Below are 5600 nucleotides of genomic sequence, written 5' to 3'. Positions count from 1 at the left end.
GCCAACACACTTGGCTAATTTTTATATTTTTAGTAGAGACGGGGTTTCACCATGTTGGCCAGGCTGTTCTCAAACTCCTGAACTCAGGTGATCTGCCTGGCTTGGTCTCCCAAAGTACTGGGATTACAGGCGTGAGCCACCGTGCCCGGCCTGATTTGTTAATTGCAAGTCATTCAGCAGGACTGAAGCCAGAACACTATTTCCCAAACTCCTTTCATTACAGGGTATTTTTTTCCACAGGTTATTTTGTAAACTCTAATATATGACTTGTAAACTGGACATGAACAAGAATTTGTGATATAGCCTCTTTACCAGGATTGAAGAAGACAGAAAAAAATCTTTGACAAATTAATTGCAGGAAGAAATGATCACATTTTGGCTTACATATTTTGCAACAGCGGTGTAACACAAAGAAGTAAGCAAATATGGCAGAAGTGTGGCGCCTTTGGTGTCTACTTTTGACCATAGTGGTGGCCCTGGTATTTGTGGCTCCCGGGACTCCTACACATCCTGCCCGATGGAAGAAGGTGTTGGCCAAAAAGGTCAGCCAGCTGATGGATTGGACCAAGAAAGACAGAGTGATAAGAATGAGTGACACCATGTTCTATCATTTTGTATTAGATGCACCAAAAAACTATTCTGTTATTGTGATGCTTACTGCTCTCCACGAGTTCAATTCATGTGTCATGTGCAAAGGTGCTGCCGAAGAATTTCAGATCTTGGCAAACTCCTATCAAGGCCCTGGTGCATTCACCACAAAGGTATTTTTTGCAATGGTGGATTATGATGAAAGCCCTGAGGTCTTTGAAGCGCTCCAGGTGACGTCAGTTCCGAGTTTCTTCCACTTTTCTGCCCAGTGGAAATTTACAACAGATGACATTTATAATTTGAGAGGAAGGGATATCGTTGCTGACCAAATGGCTGAATGGGTAGCAGAGAGAACACATGTCAGCGTCAGAATCAGACAGCCTACAAATTATCATGGTCTCCTCAAGCTGGGGATACTTTTGGCTCTCACTGGCGGACTTGGGTATTTCTTGAAATGGAATAGGAAATCTATTTCTTGCAGAATCTTGTGCGAAGTTTTAACTCTGTGCTTTGTGATTGTGATGACGTCTGGTCAAATGTGGACTTATATAAGAGGAGAACCATATGTCCAAAGGGACCCTCGCACAGGACATAAGCATTATATCAGCAAATTTAGTCAGGCTCAGTTTGCAGCAGAAACATTCATTATTTCCCTGTTTAATATGTGTGTTACCCTGGGAGTGGTGCTGTTAGATAAGGCTGCCACCTCGACGATGAACATCATAAAGAGAAAGATGATGTGTCTGGCTGGTATGTGTCTTGTTGCCATATTCTTCAGTTGGCTGCTTTCCCTCTTTAGATTTAAAGTAACTGACTATCCATACAGGTTTCTCTGGGATTAAAAAGGATCCTACAGACATAGACAATGAAGCAAGAAATTTGAAAAAAAAAAAAGTGAAGCAGAAAAATGCAAACTCGTAACTTTTTAAAGTAATTGAGATTTCACCAAAAGAGACCATAAGTGCCTTAAGTGCTTTCAAAATCTGTGAAGTATTATAGTTTGTGTCTTCTCTGTTCTTAATTTTTCTCCCCCAGTGTTATAGATTACTTCAAGTTGAATTATTAAAATCTTTAGAGTACAACTTTCATCGAATCAGAACAATGTTTTACAATGTTTAAAAGTACTTCAGTTAATATTAATACTTGGTTAGCTGATTTTATTCTAATACGAAAAATAATCTTTTTTCTTTTTTCTTTTTTGAGATGGAGTCTCGCTCTGTTGCCCAGGCTAGAGTGCAGTGTCGCGATCTTGGCTCAGTGCAAGCTCCGCCTCCCAGGTTCACGCCATTCTCCTGCCTCAGCCTCCCAAGCAGCTGGGACTACAGGCGCCTGCCAATGAGCCTGGATAATTTTTTGTATTTTTAGTACAGATGGGGTTTCACCATGTTAGCCAGGATGATCTCGATCTTCTGACCTCGTGATCCGCCTGCCTCGGCCTCCCAAAGTGCTGGGATTACAGGCGTGAGCCACCGCGCCTGGCCAAAAAATAGTCTTTTTTCTTTTTCTTTTGAGGCAGGGTCTCCCTCTGTTGCTCAGACTGGAGATCAGTGACACAATCTCTGTTCACTGCAACCTCCGCCTCCTGGGTTCAAGTGATTCTTCTGCCTCAGCCTCTTGAGTAGCTGGGATTACAGGCGTGTGCCACCACGCCCGGCTACTTTTACGTATTTTTAGTAAGGACGGGGTTTTGCCATGTTGGCCAGGCTGGTCTTGAACTCCTGACCTCAAGTGATCCGCCCCTCTTGGCCTCCCAAAGTGCTGGGATTACAGGCATGAACCACTGTACCCAGCTGAAAAATAATATCTTGACAAGGTATTCTCACACCTGGCCACTGAAGATAATTATTATCCCTCCATGGCAGTGTACATTTGCAGTCTGTTTTGTGGGTGGAGAGAGCAGTTGTATTATGTTGTCCCGTGAAGTTTAAATACCTATGTTTAGAGTACACTTCCACAGCTCAGAGGCAGACACATACTTCTTAGTACTACTACATATCCGTCTCTCCTACTGGAATACACCAGTATGTTTCTTTTTTTTTGGCTGTTTTTTTCTTTTACCATGCTTTTTTTTTTTTTTCCTTTTTCTTTTTTCTCAAGACGGAGTTTCACTCTGTCCCCCAGGCTGGAGTGCAGTGAATGGCGTGATCTCGGCTCACCGCAACCTCCGCCTCCCAGGTTCAAGTGATTCTCCCACCTCAGCTTCCCAAGTAGCTGGGATTACAGGCGCACGGCACCAAGCCCAGCTGATTTTTGTATTTTTAGTAGAGATGGGGTTTCACCATGTTGGCCTGGCTGGTGTTGAACTCCTGACCTCAGGTGATCCGCCTGCCTCAGCCTCCCAAAGTGCTGGGATTATCGGCGTGAGCCACCGCACCCGGCCCTTTAACTATGCGTCCTGATAGTTGTAGAAATTACAAACCAGTTAAACACCAGATTACAATTTATCTTTGATTATTAATTACCTTTTATCTGGAAAGATTTCAGATATCTTTCCTTGTTTTTCTTTCATGGGGCCAATCTCTAACAAAATAGTATTTCCTATTTCTGTGTTGACTTTGTTGACTTGAGGTTGTTTTCCATTTACTTTAAATCTAAGAGAAAAATAGGTATAAAGACATTTGAGAAGATAAATAATAATTTCATTCACCCGTTCTATTTAGGAGCCTGCTAAAATATCAAGTCATTTCCAAGATGCAGAAACACAAAACTGAACACCCTAATAGTATTTTTGTAATTTTAGTAAAATCTGTTCCATTTCAGCCTTTCTTCCCTCTTAGTGGAAAAACGAGGTACAAATTTAAAGACGTTTTCCCCTTTTATCCTCCTTCTGTAATATGTTGATAAAGTCCTAAACATCTTACTAACATGCTTGGCAAATAACAGCAAAGATTTAAGTGGAGGATTTTTTTTCCTTATTTATTTAGTCTTGCTCTGTGGCCCAGGCTGGAGTGCAGTGGTGTGATCTCGGCTCACTGCAACCCCTGCCTTTGCCTTCAAGTGATTGTTGCCTCAGTCTCCCGAGTAGCTGGGATTACAGGCGCCTGCCACCGCGCGCAGCTAATTTTTGTATTTTTAGTAGAAACGAGGTTTTACCACGTTGACTAGGCTGGTCTCGAACTCCTGATCTCAGGTGATCCACCCACCTTGGCCTCCCAAAGTGCTGCGATTACAGGCGTGAGCCATCGTGCTGGCCTGTTATTTATTTATTTATTTTGAGACGAAGTTTCGCTGTTGTTGCCCAGGCTGGAGTGCAGTGGTGCGACCTCAGCTCATTGCAACCTCTGCCTCCCGGGTTCAAGTGATTCTCCTGCCTCAGTCTCCAGAGTAGCTGGGATTACAGGCGACCGCCACCATGCCCAGCTAATTTTTGTATGTTTAGTAGAGATGGGGTTTCACCATGTTGACCAGGCTGGTCTTGAACTTCTGACCTCAGATGATCCACCTGCCTCGGCCTCCCAAAGTGTTGGGATTACAGGTGTGAGCTACCGTGCCCGGCCCCGGCCTGTTGTTATTTTTAAGACAGAGTCTCACTGTGTCGTTGCCCAGGCTGCAGTGCAGTGGTGTGATCTTGGCTCACTGCAACCTCTGCCTCCAGGGCTCAAACAATTCTCCTGCCTCAGCCTCCCTAGTAGCTGAGGTTACAGGTGTGCACCACCATGCCCAGCTAATTTTTTTGTATTTTTAGTAGAGATAGGTTTCACCATGTTGGCCAGGCTGGTCTTGAACTCCTGGCCTCAAGTGATCTGCCCACCTTGGCCTCCCAAAGTGCTGGGATTATGAGCCGGGCATGAGGCACAAGGTTTGTTATTAAATCAAACTCCACCCTTCTCTCTGGAAATTGCCATTTTAGAAATGTGAGAACTGTGATTGTGAAAATGTTTTTCAAGCAACAACAATATAATGTCACATTAGAAGGATTCTGTCTTAAATTGGGACTGGCTTGGCTATTTACAGTCAAGTAATCCTCTTTCAAGGTCTGGTAGAATATTTGAAGGTTTTATGTGAGTGTTTGCCAAGGGAGTTGAGTTTAATGGCCCGGAGTAAATTATGATTAATATTTTTAGCAGGAGGTGACTGGGAACAGTTGACCTCTCACAGCCATTTTTTATTGTTCATTATTCCAGAGGAAACTGCTTGCCTTTGACCTTTTTTCCAGCTTGCTTTTCTGCTGGTCCTGTACTTGTCTCAGGCCAAAGAAATTTGTGTTGAGATTGTCAAGGCTGAGATTTGGGTGAGGCTAACTCGTTTTGCACAGCATACTCGTCAGAGAAATAACAGCCTACTTCAACTACACAGCTGCAGATGATTTGCCCTGGAGGTTAAAACTACGATTCCTACCACCCCATCTGCCCTTCTTATCTTCAAAACCCACTCTTTTTCCATAAGAAAGAAAAGTCTCCAGGGTAAAATAAATGGCAAGTAACTTTGCTGCATTCAGCAAAGTGATATACTTTTGTGCAGATTTTCAAATTAATATCTAAATAATCTTAGACAACAGTAATAATTTTATGGTCTAGATAGCACCTATGAATATGTAGTTTTCAATACTATTCAAAGGGATACCACAGCTGGCAAACTTTCTTAGTCTAAAATCTTTATACAAGCACCAATATAAATAGGAAAAAATTAAGATTAAGCTTACAAAACAAAATACAAAAAATAAAAAATATAAAAGATGGTTAATTTTGTTTTTTTGAGATGGAGTCTTGCTCTGTCGCCCAGGCTGGAGTGCAGTGGCCGGATCTCGGCTCACTGCAAGCTTCGCCTCCTGGGTTTATGCCATTCTCCTGCCTCAGCCTCCCGAGTAGCTGGGACTACAGGCGTCCGCCACCTCGCACGGCTAGTTTTTTGTATTTTTTAGTAGAGACGGGGTTTCACCATGTTAGCCAGGATGGTCTCGATCTCCTGACCTTGTGATCCGCCCGTCTCGGCCTCCCAAAGTGCTGGGATTACAGGCTTGAACCACCGCACCCGGCTAATTTTTTTTTTTTTTTTTTTTTTTTTTTTTTTTT

The 5600-nt window shown here is 43.0% G+C and overlaps 1 pseudogene across 1 annotated transcript; it reads left to right on the top strand.

The window, feature by feature from the left end:
* The first annotated feature begins 650 nt into the window (after positions 1-650).
* On the top strand, positions 651-1674 carry LOC112608651 (annotated as a pseudogene). Its single transcript, XR_003116027.1, has one exon. The product of XR_003116027.1 is annotated as a magnesium transporter protein 1 pseudogene (transcript).
* Positions 1675-5600: the final 3926 nt, after the last annotated feature.

Source organism: Theropithecus gelada, chromosome 1 (assembly GCF_003255815.1).
Source record: "Theropithecus gelada isolate Dixy chromosome 1, Tgel_1.0, whole genome shotgun sequence".
NCBI classification, from domain to species: Eukaryota; Metazoa; Chordata; class Mammalia; order Primates; family Cercopithecidae; genus Theropithecus; species Theropithecus gelada.
The sequence above is the reverse complement of the archived record's forward strand: the minus strand, read 5'-3'. Positions and strand labels throughout refer to the sequence as shown.